At 37.7% G+C, this 19,818-nt stretch overlaps 1 protein-coding gene and 1 pseudogene across 1 annotated transcript in view; one reads left to right on the forward strand and one right to left on the reverse strand.

Annotated features, from left to right (window-relative positions):
• Positions 1-19,818, forward strand: part of LOC141584329 (protein eyes shut homolog) — a 254,903-nt gene that overhangs the window by 158,568 nt on the left and 76,517 nt on the right. The window lies entirely within an intron of this gene.
• LOC120363249 (high mobility group protein B3 pseudogene) lies at positions 4,203-5,214 on the reverse strand (annotated as a pseudogene).

A 19,818-nucleotide genomic window follows, 5' to 3' on the forward strand; every position in this document is an offset into this window, starting at 1 on the left:
TGGTCTATTCAGGGATTCAGCTTCTTCCTAGTTTAGTCTTGGGAGGATGTATGTGTGCAGGAATTTATCCATTTCTTCTAGATTTTCTGGTCTATTTGTATATGGGTGTTCATGATATTCTCTGATGGTAGTTTGTATTTCTGTGGGATCAGTGGTGATCCCCCTGGTATCATTTTTTTATTTTATCTATTTGATTCTTCTCTCTTTTCTATTTTATTAGTCTACCTAGTAGTCTATTTTGTTACCTTTTCAAAAAAAAAACTAGCTCCTGGATTCATTGATTTTTTCTTTTTTTTTTTTTTTTTTTTTTCTTTTTTTTTTTTTTGGCAGGGTTTTTTGTATCTGTATCTCATTCAGTTCTTCTCTGATCTTGGTTATTCCTTGTCTTCTGCCAGCATTTGAATTGTTTGTCCTTTCTTCTCTAGTCCTTAATTGTGATGTTTGGGTATTGATTTTAGATATTTTCCACTTTCTGGTGTGGGCAATTAGTAATACAAATTTCCCTATAAATACTGCTTTGACTGAGTACCAGAGATTCGGATACATTGTGCCTTTGTTTTCCGTGGTTTCAAATAATTTATATATTTCTGCCTTAATTTTGTTGTTTACCCAGTAGTCATTCAGGAACAGGCTCTTCAGTTTCCATGTAGTTGTGCAGTTTTGTGTCAGTTTGCTAATCCTGAGATCTAATTTGATCCTGTCGTTTAAGAGACTGTTTGTTATGTTTTCTCTTCTTTTGTATTTTCTGAGGAGTGCTTTACTTCCAATTATGTGGTCAATTTTAGAATAAGTGTGATATGGTGCTGAGAAGAATGCATATTCTGTTAATTTGGGGTGGAGAGCTCTGTAGACGTCTATTAGGTCTGCTTGGCCCAGAGCTGAGTTCAAGTCCTGAATACCCTTGTTAATTTTCTGTCTTATTCATCTGTCTAATATTGTAAGTGGGGTGTTAAAGACTCTCACTATTATTGTGTGGGAGTCTAAGTCTCTTTGTAGGTCTCTAAGAACTTGCTTTATGAATCTGGGTGCTCCTGTATTGGTTACATACATATTTAGGATAGTTAGCTCTTCTTGTTGCATTGGTCTCTTTACCATTATGTAATGTCCTTCTTTGTCTTGTTTGATCTTTGCTGGTTTAAAGTCTATTTTATCAGAGACCAGGTTTGCAACTCTTGCTTTTGTCTTGTTTTGTTCTGCTTGTTTTGTTTTCCATTTGCTTGGTAAATCTTCCTCCATCCCTTTATTTTGAGGCTATGTGGATTTCCTGAATACAGCACACTGATATGTCTTGACTCTACCTAATTTGCCAGTCTGTGTCTTTTAATTGTAGCATTTACATTTAAGGTTAATATTGTTATGTGTGAATTTGATCCTGTCATTATGAGGCTAGCTGGTTATTTTGCACATTGATTGGTGCAGTTTCTTCATAGTATCATTGGTCTTTATTTGTTTTTGGGGGGGGAGAATGATTAAGAAACTTTGTAAAAGAAAATGAATGCATCCAATGTCCCCAAATACATTTCTGACAACAATAAACACACACAGGAGACACAGACAATAGTCACTACATCACAGCCTTGTTCTTTCCAAAGGATAAAATGTCATTCAAGAATGAGGTGAAACCGGGCGCGGTGGCTCAAGCCTGTAATCCCAGCACTTTGGGAGACCGAGGCAGGTGGATCACGAAGTTAAGAGATCAAGACCATCCTGGTCAACATGGTGAAACCCCGTCTCTACTAAAAATACAAAAAATTAACTGGGCATGGTGGCACGTGCCTGTAATCCCAGCTACTCAGGAGGCTGAGGCAGGAGAATTGCCTGAACCCAGGAGGCGGAGGTTGCGGTGAGCCGAGATTGCGCCATTGCACTCCAGCCTGGGTAACAAGAGCGAAACTCCATCTCAAAAAAAAAAAAAAAAAGAATGGGGTGAAGTAGTTAGATGGAGCAGATACTATCCTTTTAACTGGAAAAAATGAGCAACAAGTTGGCATCTTAAGAACATACACATCGGGCTCAGAAATCAAGTTAAGCCTAAGCCTTATGTAACACAAGGCCACTGATAGCATCTCAGAGAAACTAGAGCATTATTCCATTAGAGGAGCAATCTTGTGACAGTGTGAAAACATTTAGTAGTGGTCTTGCTGCACCAGCTAATGGACCAAGTGGTCTCAACAGCCTCTTTAAAACTCAGTGTTTGCCTAATCAAAGATCATTTAAGTAAACTGCTTCCCCACTTCTGCTTAGCATTTTTGGAAGCACAAAAGTTACCCCTTTCCATCCTTTTACTTTCCCTTGTTGGTATGTCTAATTACAGAATAGACGGGCACCACTTAACAGATCACTCCCTTTTGACTACAGGTTGTTTCTTTTCCATGTTTGATGAGGCTGGCCACAGCTCCCAAATCTTGGCCTAGCACATCAGGGATTGGGAAGCAGAATCTTTAGCTTCGAATGCCAAGTGACAAGGACATGGCTGAAGCAAGAGGCAATTCTGGAACAAGTGCCTGTGGGCAAACCTCACAACCGAGTTTTTTAAGTTAGTGGTGATTTTCTAGAACTAGAGAACACATTCAGGACAAACAGTTCTGATGGGAGATACAGTGGCTATGAATACATTGAGATCAGGCTGTGGTTGTGATCATAACTTGTACTCATCCAGGACCCAAGAGTGGAGAGACCACCACCTCCAGACATGCAAGTTTCTGAACAGTGAATTTTAAGCAAAAGCTGCTTTCTCTTAAAATTAATATAATACCACAAAAACACTTCTGTATATTTTATAGCCTCAAACATACACACCCAAATATTAATGCTGGACAACAGCAACATTCACCCACAGCACAGTATTGTATCCTTCATTGCTACAGACAGTAATGATGCATGTACATATCAGCTTTCAAGTGGTATTTAGTGTCACCACTTGTCACTGTGGCCTGTCACTATCTCCCCTCACCCCAACCTGGATAAAATATTACACTACCCACTAATATAACCACTGACACACAAATCAAGCTTCCTCCAGTTTAAGAATATTGAACCTCAATCTACATTTCCAGTCAATAAACTAAACTTGTGAGTAGGCCATTCAACTTTTCATGATACATTTAGTGCTTAGAAATGGTTGATTTCATTAGCCTTCCCTATAGCTCAGGGGGCCCAAGTTGGAGCCTACAATCTTCCTTGGGGTGTTTGGTGTTTTGAAGGAATAAAGTAGGAGCACAACAATGGATACTGTTCCCTACCCTACCACCATATCCTACACACCATCACTGGCATCCAGGAGACAAGCAGCAAGCTCCAGACCCCAAATGTTGGGCACCACAAATAATGCAATATGTGCTGGGAGCATGGGGATAGGCGTGAAAGAGGAAAAATAAGGTCTGGATTTTTGACACACCATATGGGGTCTGAAATTGCTGTTTAGCAATGCATTTGGTTCCACAAAATAGGGGGTGGAGGTGAGACAAAAAATGTTAAACCTAGATAGTCAGCCACAGTCCTAATCACCCACCTTCCAGGACTTTCGAGGCTGCTGAATGTTGCCTATGTTCTTCTCTAGGCTTCTCCAGACTTTTTTTTAATGCCAGTCAGACACAAACAAAATCACACAGTAGCTTCAAGTAGCTCTCTCCTTCATCTCAGATCTAAGTGAGCTGGCCACTGAGTAATAAAAGAAGCTATTACGTTTATAGGGAGGCCAGTCTCCAAATACAATGGAGCAGGCATTTGTTCACTGCTGTGAGTCAGAAATTGAATGTTATAATTTTAAAAATATAATACTACTTACTTAACTTCAAAAACATTTCATCATTCTAAAACATACCAAAAAATAATAGAATGTTGCAAATCATGTTTAAGTACAGAAGGTTCTTGAACTTTCATTGATGCAATGACTCTTTGCTGACAATGAAGAGTTCTACAATTTGCTTAAAAACAGTTTAAAAACTACTGCACTTAACTAAAAACAAACAAACAAAAAAAAACTTCCTAAGTCAGCTGACCCCTCTTTGTCCACAGCTAAGATGGCAGCAGAATGCTATGTCACTATGTACAGAAACAAGACAACCAGAAACTAAATGGATGTCTGCTGCTGTCAACAGATCCAGTCTCACAGAGCATGCGCCCTGAGCTACAGCCCCTCCAAAAGGCATCTTCCCCACAGCCTCAATGCCAAGCAAGGAGCATCAAGAGTTTGTCTCAGTTGTTTCGCTCTTTTTACAAACTATAGATATATACAGTTGATAACTCAAGATTTCTAGCAAATAACCACATAGTTAACACCACCTTACAAATAAAAAAAAAATTCCAGAAACATCTTTAAATGCCTTGTCACACCAACAGCAAAGTGCAGAATGAGAAGGACAGGAGACTGCTTTTTTATTTTTAAAATGTCTGGAAATATATACAACTTTGATACAGTTTCAGGGTACTCCAGACACCTATGGCCACTTCTTGTAAACCACGGACAATTTCTAGAGCACTGTGAGAGACCACAATATGACAGTGATCAAATTTTGTAATTAAACCTAATGAGAGAAACAGACACTTCTCAAATAAGAGAAGTGTCACTTACTGCACTCCCCTACTCTAAGTATTCACAAGGAGACAGATAAACAGTTTCTTTACTCATCCTCTTCCTTCTCTTCTTCCTCATCATCGTCGTCTTCTTTTTCATCCACCTATGTCTGGGCAACTTTAGCAGGACCCTTTGTGCCATCAAACTTTCCTTTCAACTTATAGTCAGGAACATCCTTCTCACATTTCTCCTTCAGCTTTGCCACCTTCGTGATGGAAGGCTGCTTTTCACTGTCATTTAGTTTATTCCACATCTCACCCAGCTTTTTTTCCATGACTCCAATAGAGATGCCAGAGTTTGTGGATTTAATCTTAGGGCATAATTCTGAACAGAACAGGAAAAATCCAGATGGTGGCCTTTTGGGGACATTAGGATCCTTCTTCTTTTTGCCTCCCTTAGCTGGTCCATAATCTTTCATTTCCCGATTATAGTGCACTTTATTCAGCCTTTGCCATTTCATCATATTTAGATTTCTCTCTCCTGGACATTGTCTTCCATCTCTCAGAACATTTCTTGGAAAATTCTGCAAAACTGACAGAGACCTCTGAGTTTTTCTTATGTTCTTCTCTGCACAACTGCACAAAGAAAGCATAAGCAGACATTTTGCCCTTTGGTTTCTTGGGATCACCTGTAGCCATCCTGACTGTATTGTTTGCTAGTCTGGGGCCTTTATATTTTCATTTGCTTTTGCAGTGGCTGGTACTGGTTTTTCCTTTCCATATTTAGTGCTTCCTTTAGGAGCTCTTGTAAGGCAGACCCAATGTGAAGAAATTTGCTTATCTGTAAAGGATTTTTTCTCCTTCTCTTATGAAGCTTAGTTTGGGTGGATATGAAATTCTAGGTTGAAAATTCTTTTCTTTAAGAATTTTGAATATTGGCCCCAACTCTCTTCTGGCCTGTATGATTTTTGCAGAGAAATCCACTGTGAGTCTGATGGGCTTATACTGTAGGTAACCTGACATCTCTCTAGCTACCCTTAACATTTTCTCCTTCATTTCAACCCTGGTGAATCTGACGATTATGTGTTTTTGGGTTGCTCTTCTCGAGAATTATCTTTCTTATTGGTGTTCTCTGTAATTTCTGAACTTGAATGCTGGCCTTTCTTGCTAGGTTGGGGAAGTTCTCCTGTATACTATCCTAAAGTGCATTTTCCAACTCAGTTCCATTCTCCCCATCACTTTCAGGTACACCAATCAATCGTAGGTTTGATCTTTTCACCAAGTCCCATATTCTTGGACACTTTATTACCTTTCATTCTTTATCCTCTAATCTTGTCTTCACACTTTATTACATTGATCTTCAGTCTCCAATATCCTTTCTTCTGCTTGATCAATTCAGCTATTAATACTTGTGTATGCTTCACAAAGTTCTCATGCTGTGCTTTTCAGCTCCATGAGGTCATTTATGTTCTTCTCTAAACTGGTTATTCTAGTTAGCAGTTCCTGCAACCTTTTATCAATGTTCTTAGCTTCCTTGCATTGGGTTAGAACATGCTCCTTTAGCTGGGAGGAGTTTGTTATTACCCACCTTCTGAAGTCTACTTCTGTGAATTCATCAAACTCATTCTCCATTCAGTTTTGTTCCCTTGCTGATGAGGAGTTGTGACCCTTTGGAGAAGAGAAGGCATTCTGGTTTTTGGAATTTTCAGCATTTTTGTAATGGTTTTTTCCCATCTTTGTGGGTTTATCTACCTTTGGTCTTTGATGCTGATGACCTTTTATGGGGTTTTTGTGGGGGTGTCCTTTTTGTTGATGTTATTGTTTTCTGTTTGCTAGTTTTCCTTCTAACAGTCTGGCCCCTCTTCTGCAGGTCTGCTGCAGTTTGCTGGAGGTCCACTCCAGACCCTGTTTGCCTGGGTATCACCAGCAGATGCTGCAGAACAGCAAGGCTTACTGCCTGCTTTTTCTTCTGGAAGGTTTGTCCCAGAGGGTCACCTGACAGATGCCAGCCAGAGCTCTCCTGTATGAGATGTCTGTTGATCCCTGGTGGGAGGTGTCTTTCAATCAGGAGAGATAAGGGTCAGTGACCCAGTTGAGGAGACAGTCTGTCCCTTAGCAGAGCTTGAGCACTCTGCTGGGAGATCCACTGCTCTCTTCAGAGCCAGCAGAGAGGACTATTTAAGTCTGCTGAAACTAGGCCCAAAGCCACCTCTTCCCTCATGTGCTCTGTCCCAGGGAGATGGGAGTTTTACTATACACCCCTGACTGGGACTGCTGCCTTTCTTTCAGAGATGCCCAGCCCAGGGTCGAGGAATCTAGACAGGCAGTCTGGCTATCGCGGCTTTGTAGAGCTGTGGTGGCTTTCTTTGCACTGTGACGGGAAAACTGCCTACTCAAGTCTCAGTAATGGCAAACACCCCTTCCCTGTCCAAACTGGAGCATTCCAGGTTGACTTCAGACTGCTGTGCTGGCAGCAAGAATTTCAAGCCAGTGGATCTTAGCTTGCTGGGCTCCTTGGGGGTGGAACACACTAAGCAAGACCACTTGGCTTCAGCCCCTCCTTTTCAAGGGAGTGAACATTCTGTCTCACCGGGGTTCCAGGTGCCACTGGGGTAGGAAAAACCTCCTGCATCTAGCTCAGTATCTGCCCAAACAGCTGCCCAGTTTCATGATTGAAACCCAGGGCCCTGGTGGTATAGGCACCCAAGAGAATCTCCTGGTCTGTGGGTTTCAAAAACCATGGGAAACGCATAGTATCTAGGCTGGATAGCACCATCTCTCACAGCCCAGTCCCTCAGGGCTTCCCTTGGCTAGGAAAGGGAGTTCCCTGATCCCTTGTACTTCCCAGATGAGGAGATGCCCCACCCTGCTTCTGCTCATCCTCTGAGTTGCACCCACTGTCTAAGCAGTCCCTGTGAGATGAACCAGGTACCTCAGTTGGAAATGCAAAATCACCTGCCTTCTGTGTTGGTCTCATTGGGAGCTGCAGACCAGAGCTGTTCCATCTTGCCAGGTCCCCAAAGTGGCATACTTAAAACCTGCTTATTGTTGGCTTTTAAAACTACCCACACACCCCAATACGATTAAGCTTACTTAAATTCTCTAAGCTTATACTAACAGAGAAGTGGAAAAGATTAAACACTGTGAAACTACAATGTTCAAGACTACGGATTCAGGAGGATGACTAAAACTTCAGCTAATACAGCAATCTCACCATAAAAATTCAAGGATTATACATGCATGTATGTTTTATGGCCATTTTATAGAAATATGTTCATTTATGGTAGGCATCTTCAAACATTAAGAACAGAATACAGTTATTTAGGCCTAAAAGAAGTAGTAACCACTTTTACTCCCTTCTCTGTGCTGTAATTTAATAAAAATCAAAAAAGCTTGAAATCGTATTATATATGTATCAATCTTGTTTTGTTTTGATTTTCCCAATGAGTAAATGACTTGATCCTTGCTTTATTATTTCTCCTTTTACCAAATGATGGCTCTTCAACATTTTAAGTATCTTGAAAAGCATTCAACATTTGATAAAAAGCCAAAAATAGTTATTTAATATGAATCTTCACTGAAAAAATTGGGTAGGTACAAATATAGACACTAAATTATTTCCCATATATTTTTATAAAACCAACTAAACTTGAAAAGACTGACACATTTAGAGGCATCATCATTTAACTGGAAAATTCCAAAATAGAGAGCTCCATTGATTTTGTCAACCCAGGCAAATAAACAATTTATTAGAGAAAAATATTAGTCTAGCAATGGAGTATTTTTAGAAAGACTCCCAGTTATTGTAGAATTGTCTAGTCAAAATAATTTAACTGGGTAACTCCAATAATCTCATGGCCTATGTATATTATTAATGACTTGACCACGGGCTTCTGGGATTTCTATGCATTTCTAAGACAAATATCAAATTGGAAAATGAAAGAGAAAGAGGTAGAGCAAAGAGAGAGGATGGAGAGAAGGAGAGAAAAGAGAAAGTGGGAGAGTAAGGAATAGGAGAGAAAGAAAGGAAAAGTATTTCTGAATATTAATTATAGCTTGTAACCAAATTCTGACTTCACATATACCTACATTGCATTAAGATTACACAGTGTATCCAAAATCTACATGTTTTCCCACAATGTTGAATGTTCCATACACCTTCCTTTGTTTAACTAAAAAATAAAATATACATCCAAAGGTAGGGATAAGCAGTCTTGCATAATCAAGTCACAATGCCAAGTTTGTTGTAATGGTGATATTGTAAACTCTGAATCTAAACATGAACTGCAAAAGGGAGGTATAAACACCCAATATCAGGAATATAACTCATTTCTCAAAACATATGAATTATTTAATGTTATCCATGATTCCTGAAGGGCTATATGAGTTTTTATTTTCCTAGGGAGAGACTGTTGCAGGTGTTCCTAAAAACTGGCCTTCCTATTTATTTCTAAATGTTAAAAAATAAATTTTAGAATTTAAATTTTTTAAAAGTTTGAAAAGCAAACAGGAATAGCCTGCAAAAGCTCACGTATTCATATATATTAAACTGTTTTTTTGTTGATTCCAAAGACAGACAAATATAGGTATGTTTTTAGTTCCCTTGTTCTAATAAGATAATGTGTGGGACCTGAGTAAGAAATGTTTGCCAGCGGTGAACTAACTCTTCTCTCTCTGCCATCAGTCAGTCACTTTAGAGCATAACTGGTATGTTAATAGAGCTCTTTGAAACTCAGCTTTTTTTCTGCCCATTTTAATTTATATTCATGATTAAACACCTGGCAGGAAACATCCAATCTTTTCCAGAGGGTAAATCTGAATATTGCATGCACTTAATGATTCCGTTTCAACAATGACGTTTCGTAATTCTTTTGCCATTCTAAAGTGGCCAAGGGTTTTTTTGAACCTCATCTTTTTTTTGTTCTTTTGTATTAAATCAACTTGAAATTGTTAAAGTGAGACTCTGTCTGCCCCAAGTCTGTAAGCTCTAGAGAAAGAAGAGCTGTCATCAGGGTGAGTGGCTGATAATTCTGCTTGTTGGAGTGTATCCCTGTCACTCTCCAAGTGGATGGCTTAACATGCACCTTGTTGACAGCAAACACCAAAGGGGGCTTCCCAGAAGGAATATCACAGTGGCTGCCCTGCTAAGTGAGTCCCTTAAGTACATGTCAGGGTTGGTTTCTTTCTTAACCATGGAGAGTTGATTTTTCCTGAGATAGCTATATTCATTGCATTTTAAGTTTGATGCTTTAAAAATACAGTGTTTAGGAAATAACGTATTTCAGAGGTTTGTTGTTTTTACGTTTGAGGATTGTAAAATCCCTTTACAATGTTGTTTGTTTCTTAATGCCACTAAACCTCTCTCCTCCATGGCTTGTTATAACTGCCACTTCTGAGAAAAGTGTATCTTTAGGATCCTGAATTCTGAGCTTCTGAATTTTAGTTTACACGAGTAGAGCAGAAGCAGAATTGAAAGCCTCAACAGCTATTTCTCCCACATGTTATGATAGCTAGGGAATTGCACAATTTCCCATCCTGCAAATTAAAGGACTTAAGGTGCCTTTCTGCCAATATCTAAAAGCTCTTTTGGTTATTCAAACTTGCCCTGTTGGAATGGGAGAATATCAGAACACCTGTGCAATACACAAAAGGTTGCAAATTTATGGGTGTGTCAAGTGAAGTCTAATTATAACTCGATTAAAAAAATCCCCTAGACAAAAACCCATTTCCAGAGAAGCAGCTTTTGTAAGAACAAACTTAGAAATAATTACATCCCAAATGTGCTGCTAGGTAAAATTGAAAAGAAGTGTTACTCAAAGCATTCTTAGATCTGGAAAGCAAAGAACAACACCTCTTTTTTGCTCTTTCGCCCTCTAATCTCTAGAGTAAAGGGTAGTGTAGTGCTGCAGGTTATTCCTTTAACATCTGCATGCTGTTAATTAATGAACATCACTTTCTAAACAAACTCAAAGTTTTATTAATTAAAAAAAAAATCCTTGCATCAGTTTCTAGTGATTACATTAAAGTTGGTAGTTGATACTATTAATGTTGTGTGATAGGAAGGCTCAATATTTTGAGAACAAAGACGTAAAATAACCAGCTGTGTGGCCTTGCACAAGTCATTTTGACTCCCTGCATCTCACTTTCTTCATAACTAATGAGATAGTTGGAATAAATGTTCCCCATCTTTAATATTTTTAATTTTAGTCAGGACCTTTAGATTTACAATAGAGAAAATAAATTATGAGCTAAACCTACTGATTGTAAATACAGCTTTATTTTGTGTCTCCCTCCATAGAAGTCATTACAGTTCATGGCCACCCAAATGCAGAAAACTGAAACTGGACTCCTTTCTTAAACCTTATACAAAAATATACTCAAGATAGATTAAAGACTTAAATATAAACTCCAAAACTGTAAAAATTCTGAAAGAAAATCTAGGCAAAATCATTAAGAACACAGGCATTAGCAAATATTTTATGATAAAATATCAAAAGTAATTGCAACAAAAGCAAAAATTGACAAATGGGACCTAATTAAACTAAAGAGCTTCTGCACAGCAAAAGAAATTGTCAACAGAGTGAACAGACAACCTACAGAATGGGAGAACATTTTTGCAATCTATCCATCTGACACAGGTCTAATATCCATAGTCTACAAGGAACTTAAACAAATTTATAAGAAAAAGATAAACAGCTCCATTAAAAAGTGGGCAAAGGATATGAAGAGACATTTCTCAAAAGATGACCTTCATGTGGCCAATAAACATATGAAAAAAAGTTCAATATCACTAATCATTACAGAAATGCAAATCAAAACCAATGAGATGTCATCTCACACTAGTCCAAATGGTGATTATTAAAATGTCAAGAAACAACAGACGCTGGAGAGGTTGTGAAGAAAAAGGAATGCTTTTACACTGTTGGTGGAACTGTCAGCTAGTTCAACCATTGTGGAAGACAGTGTGGCTATTGTTCAAAGACCTAAAGGCTGAAATGCCATCTAACCCAGCAATCCAGTTACTGAGTATATACCCAAAGGAATATAAATTATATATGCATGCATATGTTCATTGCAGCACTATTCACAATAGCAAAGACACAGAATCAACCCAAATGCCCATAAATAATAGACTGCATACAGAAAATGCGGTATATATACAACATGGAATACAATGTAGCCATAAAAAGAAATAAGATCATGTTCTTTGCAGGGGCGTGGATGGAGTTGCAAGCCATTATCCTTGGCAAACTAACAAAGGAACAAAAAACCAAACACCCCATATTCTAATTTATAAGTGGGAGCTGAATGATGAGAACACATGGACGCAGGGAGGGGAACAACAGACACTGGGGCCTCTCAGGAAGTGTAAGTTGAGGGAAAGCATTAGGAAAAATTGCTAATGAATACTGGGTTTAACAGCCAGGTGATGGGTGAATCTGTGCAGAAACCACCATGGCACACATTGACCTATATAACAAACATGCACATCCTGCATATGTCTCCCAGAACTTAAAAGGTGAAGGTTTTCTAAATATACAATCATGTCATCTGCAAACAGAGCTAAATTGACTTCTTCTCTTTCTATTTGAATACTTTTATTTCTTTCTCTTCCCTGATTGCCCTGGCCAGAACTTCAAAAGGAGTGGTAAGAGAGGGCATCCTTGTCTTGTGCTGGTTTTAAAAGTGAATGCGTTCAGCTTTTCCCATTCAGTATAATATTGGCTGTGGATTTGTCACAAACCACTGTAATTATGTTAAGATACGTTCCATCAATACCTAGAGTTTAAGTGTTTTTAACAGGAAGGGGTGTAAAATTTTATGAAAGGCCTTTTCTGCATTGATTGAGATAATCAACTTAAAAAGTCCTTAAGCTGAAGGATAAGCAACTCAGCAAACTCTCAGGATACAAAATCAATATGCAAAAACTACAAGCATTCCTCTACACCAGTAATACACAAACAGAGAGCCAAATCATGAGTGAATTTCCATTCTCAATAGCTACAAAGAGAATAAACTACCTGGGAATACAACTTACAAGGGATGTGAAGGACCTCTTCAATAAGAACTATAAACCACAGTTCAAGGAAATCAGAGAGGACACAAACAAATGGAAAATCATTCCATGTTCATAGATAGGAAGAATCAATATTAAGAAAATGGCCATACTGTCCAAAATAATTTATAGATTCAATGCTATTCCCATCAGCCTACTATTGACTTTCTTCATGAATTGAAAAAAAGTACTTAAATTTCATATGGAATCAAAAAAGAGCCCATATAGCCAAGACAATCCTAAGCAAAAAGAACAGGTGGAAGCATCATGCTATCTGACTTCAAACTATACTACAAAGCTATAGTAAACAAAGCAGCATGGTACTGGTAGCAAAACAGATATATAGACCAATGTAACCAAACAGAGGCCTCAGAAATAACACCACGCATCCACAACCATCTGATCTTTGACAAACCTGACAAAAACAAGCAATGGGGAAATGATTTCCTATTTAATAAATGGTGTTGGGAAAACTGGCTAGCCACATGCAGAAAACTGAAACTGGGCCTCTTCCTTACACCTTATACAAAAATTAACTCAAGATGGATTAAAGATGTAAACATAAGGCCTAAAACTATAAAACTCTAGAAGATAACCTAGGCATTATCAGGACATAGGTATGAGGAAAGACTTCATGACTGAACACCAAAAGCAATGGCAACAAAAGCTAAAATTGACAAATGGGATCTAATTAAGCTAAAGAGCTTCAGCACAAAAAAAGAAACTATCATAAGGGTGAACACACAATCTACAGAATGGGAGAAAAATTTTGCAATTTATCCATCTGACAAAAGGCTAATATCCAGAATCTACAAGAAACTTAAACAAATTTACAGGAGAAGAACAAACAACCCCATCAAAAAGTGGATGAAGGATGTGAACAGACACTTCTCAAAAGAAGACATTTATGCAGCCAACAAACATAAGAAAAAAAACACATCATCACTTGTCATTAAAGAAATGCACATCAAACCACAATGAGATACCATCTCATGTCAGTTAGAATGGCAATCATTAAAATATCTGGAGACAACAGATGCTGGAGAGAATGTGGAGAAACAGGAACGCTTTTACACTGTTGGTGGGAGTGTAAATTATTTCAACAATTGTGGAAGACAGTATGGTGATTCCTCAAGGATCTAGAACTAGAAATACCATTTGACTCAGCAATCCCATTACTGGGTATATATCCAAAGGATTATAAATCATTCTATTATAAAGACACATGCACATGTGTGTTTATTGTGGCACTGTTCACAATAGCAAAGACTTGCAACCAACCCAAATGCCCATCAATGATAGACTGGATAAAGAGAATGTGGCACATATATAGCATGGAATACTAACCAGCCATTAAAAAAGATAAGTTCATGTCCTTTGCAGGGACATGGATGAAACTGAAAACCATCATTCTCAGTAAACTGACACAAGAACAGAAAACCACACACTGTATGTTCTCACTCATAAGTGGGTATTTAACAATGAGAACACATGGACACAGGGAGAAGAACATCACACATGGGGGCCTGCCGGGGGCTGGGAGGCAAGAGGAGGGAAAGCAGGGGGTCAGGAGATAGGGGCGGGATAGCATTAGGAGAAATACCTAATGTAGATCATGGGGTAATAGATACAGCAAACCACCATGACACGTGTATATCTGTGTAACAAACCAGCATGTTCTGCACATGTACCCCAGAACTTAAAGTATAATAATAATAAATATTCCCCAGACTTTTAGACTGAGGAACTTACAGATAATGGAATCCTTTACTGAAAACTAAGAATAATCATCTCATGATGGAAATAGGGTTTACTTTTTTGCTTCAGATGCCAGAGGGATGGGTAATTAGAGATGTCAAATCAAAAATTAGGTATTTGATTTTGGTCTTCAAATGAGACACCTGGCCCAGAAATGAAAAATTGAGTGTTGTCTCTCAAAATGCTAAGTACCTTAACAGAAAAAAAGAGGGGGCCATGTATGACAAACTCATAGCCAACAACAGACTCAATAGGAACAAGTTGAAAGCTTTTTATCTAAGATCTAGAACAAGACACAAAACAATGATACCCACATTCACTCTTTCATTCAACATAGCACTAGGTCCTAGGAGAGCAATTTGGTAAGAGAAAGAAATAAAGGGCATCCAAATAGTAAACAAGAAAGTGGAATTGTCTCTCTTTTGCACTCGACATGATATACCTGTAGAAAACCCTAAGAGTTCCACCAAAAAATTCTTAAAACTAATAAATCAGTAGCATTTCTACACACCAATGATGGTCTAGAGGAAAAGGTAATCAAGAGTGCAATCCATTTAAAATAGCTACAATAAAATAAAATATCTATGAATAAATTTTACCAAGGAGGTAAAATCTCTGTCCAAAAAAAAAGCTTTAAAACACTGTATTAGTCTGTTTTTATTCTGCTGATAAAGACATACCCATGGCAATTTACAAAAGAAAGACATTTAATTGAACTTACAGTTCCATGTGGTTGGGGAAGACTCACAGAAGGTAAGGAGGTGCAAGTCATGTCTTACATGGATGGCAGCAAGCAAAGAGAGAGAATAAGAGCCAAGTGAAATGGGTTTCTCCTTACCAAAGCATTGGATCTTGTAAGACTTATGCCCTACCAGGAGAACAGTATAGGAGAAACTGCCCTCATGATTCAATTATTTCCCACCAGGTCCCTCCCACAACACGTGGGAATTATGGGAGTAAAACTCAAGATGCGATTTGGGTGGGGACACAAAGCCAAACCATATCAAACACTAATGAAAGGAATTGAAAAGGAACACACAACAAAAATTGCAAGCCATCCCATTGTTCATGAATTGAAAGACTATTAGGAAAATGACTGTAATACAAAGTGATTTATAGATTTAATGCAGTTCCTATCAAAATACCAGTGACATTCTGCACACACACACACACACACACCCTAAAATTGGTATAGAACTACGAAAGACCTTGAATAGCCAAGGCAATCTTGAGAAAAAAGAACAAAGCTAACTTCAAAATATAGTCAAAGTTAGAGTAATCAAAACAGCATGATACCAGCATAAAACCAGACACATTGACTAATGGAATGGAACAGAGAACCCAGAAATAAATTCATATATTTAAAGCCAACTGATTTTTTGACAAAGATGCAAGAACATTTTTGGGGGAAGAGACAGTATCTTCAAATAATGGTGCTCAGAAAACTGGATATCCATATGAAACAAGACCCCTGTCTCTTACCATATACAAAAGTCAATGAAAAATGGATTAAAGATGTAAATTTAAGATCTGAAACTCTAAAACTACTACAAGTAACATAGGATAAATGCTTCAGGACATTAGTCTAGGCAAAGGCTTTATAGAGAAGACCTCAAAATCACAGGCAACACAAGCAAAAATAGCCAAATAGGATTACATCAACATAAAAGGTTTCTGCACCTCAAAGGAAAAAAGTCAACAGAGAAAAATGACAACCTGCATAATGAAAGAAAATATGTGAAAACTATTCATCCTACAAGGGATTAATATCCAAAATATATAAGGAACTCAAGCAACTTAATAGCAAAACAAACAAACGATCCAATTAAGAAATGGGTAAATGAGCTGAACAGACATCTCTCAAAAGAAGATATACAAACAGTTAACTGGTATATGAAGAAAACGCTCAACATCATTCATCAGCAAGGAGATGCAAATCAAAACCACAATGAGATATTATCTTACCCCAGTTAGAATGGATATTATCAAAACAAAAAAAAAAGGAAAAATAACAAATGCTGGCAAGGATATAGAGAAAGGGGTACACTTACATACTGTCAGTGGGAATGTAAACTAGTCCAGCCATTGTGAAAAACAGTATGGAGGTTCCTCAAAAAACTAAAAATAGAACCACCATATGATCCAACAGTTTCACTGCTGGGTATGTATTCACAGAAAAGGAAAACAGTATGTCAAAGATATTTCTGCACTTCTTATGTTTACTGGAGCGCTACTCACAATACCCAAGGCTGGGCATTGTGACTCATACCTGTAATGTCAGCACTTTGGAAGGCAAAGGCAGGAGAATCACTTGAGTCCAGGAGTTCAAAATCAGCCTGGGCAACATACTGGGACCCCATTTCTATTCTATATTTTAATTTTTTAATAAATAAATCCAGGATATAAAATCAACCTAAGTACCCATCAACAGAAGAATGGATAAAGAAAATGTATACTTGGAATACTATTGTGTACTTGGATTATGCAATGGAATACTATTCAGCTTCGACAGAGAAATAAATTCTGTCATTTGCATCAACATAGGAAAGTTGGAGAACATTATGTTAACTGAAATAAGCCAGGAACAGAAAGATAAATATTATGTGGAAGCTAAAACAGCTGATTTCAATGAAGTATAAAGTAGAAAAGTGACTACTGGGCCCAGCGCAGTGGTTCACACTTGTAATCCCAGCACTTTGAGAGGTCAGGAGGGTGGATCACTTGAGGTTGGGAGTTCAAGACCAGCCTCACCAACATGGATAAATCTCATCTCTACTAAAAAAAAAAACAAAATTAGCCAGGCATGGTGGCACATACCTGTAATCCCAGCTACTAGGAAGGCTGAGGCAGGAGAATCATATAAACCCAGGAGGTGGAGGTTGTGGTGAGCCAACATCGTGCCATTGCACTCCAACCTGGGCAACAAGAGTGAAACTCCATCTCAAAAAAAAAAAAATTGTGATTACTAAAGTAAAGGCTGGAAATGATTTAGAGAGAAGGGGATGGGGGATAGCCAAAGGTTAGTTAATGGATACAAAAGAACAGCTAGATGGCAGAAAAAATTCAAGCATTCTCTAGCACTAGAGTGTCTATAATTAACAATAATTTTCTGCATATTTTCAAGAAGCTAGAGCAGAGTTTATTCCCAACAAAAAGAAATGATAAAAGTTAAACATGATGAATATGTTAATTCCCCTGATTTGATTATTACAGGTTGAATTTATGTATTAAAATTTCACACTGTGACCCATAAATGTGCAATTATCATGTATCAATTTTAAATAATAAAAGAAAAAATTGTGAATTGTCAGCATATAAATAGTATTTAAGCTCAAGGAAATATCTGAGATCACTTAATAAAGAAACTGTAGAGAGAGCTATAATATCTAAAATTTAGAAAGAGGAGAAAGGGAGACTGAGATGTGGTCATAGAGGGAGCAGAAAAACCTGGAGGGCAAGTTGTCACAGAAGCCACAAGAGGCCTACTCTTCAGGAGAAAAGGCCTTCTCCTATGTGGGAGACTGACATGTTTCCCACTTCAGCCCTCAATGGCCTTCCTGTCACCTACAGGAGAAAAATTCTAAGCAACATTTGTGAAGGAGCACAGCCTACTAAAAGACACTGTTTTCGTTTTGTTTTGTTAATTATTTATTTTAATTATTCTTTTTCTCATAACAATATGGATGAATGTCACTAAAATAATGTTAAGCAAACAAATCTCACAATGAAAAAAAAGAACACCATGACTTTATTAAATGAAGTTTAAATATACTCAAAATCAATCAGATTAGAAGTCAGGATAGGGGTTACCTTTGGGTGAAGGTAGTGACTTCAAAGGCTCACAAGCAGAGTTTCTAGAGTAAGGGTATTGAAAATATCCTACCTAGGATGACTGTGTTGAATCTATGACCCTTCATCAATCTGCATTATAATTTATGTAATTTATGCATGTTATAGGTGATAGGGATGGAGGCAGCAAACCACATTGCCATGTATGTACCTATGCAACAATCCTGCAGGTTCTTCATATGTACCCCAGAACCTAAAGTGCAATGAAATACGTGTGTGTGTGTGTGTGTGTGTGTGTGTGTGTGTGTGTACAAATGTGTCCCAGAGTCTCTGGTACATTGTGTTTTTGTTCTCTTCTCATTGGTTTTGAAGAATATGTTTATTTCTGCCTTCATTTCATTGTTTATCCAGTCAACATTCAAGAGCCAGAGCCATTTGTTCAGTTTCCATGAAGTTGTGTAGTTCTTAATTAGTTTCTTAATCCTGAGTTCTAATTTTATTGCACTGTGGTCTGAGAGACTGTTTCTTATGATTTCTGTTCCTTTGCATTTGCTGAGGAAGTAAATTGTATTTACTTCCAATTATGTGATCAATTTTAGAGCAGTTCTTAACTGGGAAGACAGTTACACCAAAACCACAATAAATTCACTCGGTTAATTCTTTAAAATGTACACTTATGATTTGTAAACTTATGTGGGTATGTGTTATATTTCAATAGAAAGTTAAATACAAGGCCAGGCGCAGTGGCTCAAGCCTGTAATCCCAGCACTTTGGGAGGCTGAGGTGGGTGGATCACGAGGTCAAGAGATCGAGACCATCCTGGTCAACATGGTGAAACCCTGTCTCTACTAAAAATACAAAAAATTAGCTAGGCATGGTGGCGCGTGCCTGTAATCCCAGCTTCTCAGGAGGCTGAAGCAGGAGAATTGCCTGAACCCAGGAGACGGAGTTTGCAGTGAGCCAAGATCGTGCCATCGCATTCCAGCCTGGGTAACAAGAGTGAAACTCCGTCTCAAAAAAAAAAAAAGAAAGAAAGAAAGAAAGTTAAATACAAAAAAAATTCCAAATTATCAATCTTCACTTCATCCCTTTGTCTAATTAGAAAGTTAGAGTGCCATTTGGTTAAATCGCAATCACTTATGATTTAATATATTTTTCTCCCTTTCTTATTTCTTGTTTAGGACACACTCTGGACATGTATTTGCCACCTCACACACAGAATGCTAACTGAAAAAGACATAAACAGAGATAAGCTGCCTCATTTTAGATGACTAAAATTTTATCTATGTAGCAAAAAAAAAAAAAAATCAGTACCAAAATTCTCTACTCAGATGAGCAAATTCTTATCAATTTTCAAACTGTTTTTAATTTTAACCAGGGTGCTCAAGAAGGCTAGCATATGAGTAGCATGCAGAAAACAAAGTAATCACTTGTCACTGTGAAAGTTACAGCTCTAGGAATTACCAAATGTAATGCTCTTTTTTTATAAAATATTTCTATGTTTTTTTAGTTCAAATCAATGTTAATATAAGACAGTATTGTCAAAAAAATATTGATAGAATGTCACATGTGAATAGATGGAACATCATAGTATCAGACACTGTGGGGAATACCAAAGAAAAATAGTCCCAACCCTCAAATTTACTCTTTTGAAAGGAGGAAAAATACTCTTTTCATTTCAAAAAAAAAAAAAAAAAGCA

The sequence above is a fragment of the Saimiri boliviensis genome, chromosome 4 (genome assembly GCF_048565385.1).
Source record: "Saimiri boliviensis isolate mSaiBol1 chromosome 4, mSaiBol1.pri, whole genome shotgun sequence".
Classification (NCBI taxonomy): domain Eukaryota; kingdom Metazoa; phylum Chordata; class Mammalia; order Primates; family Cebidae; genus Saimiri; species Saimiri boliviensis.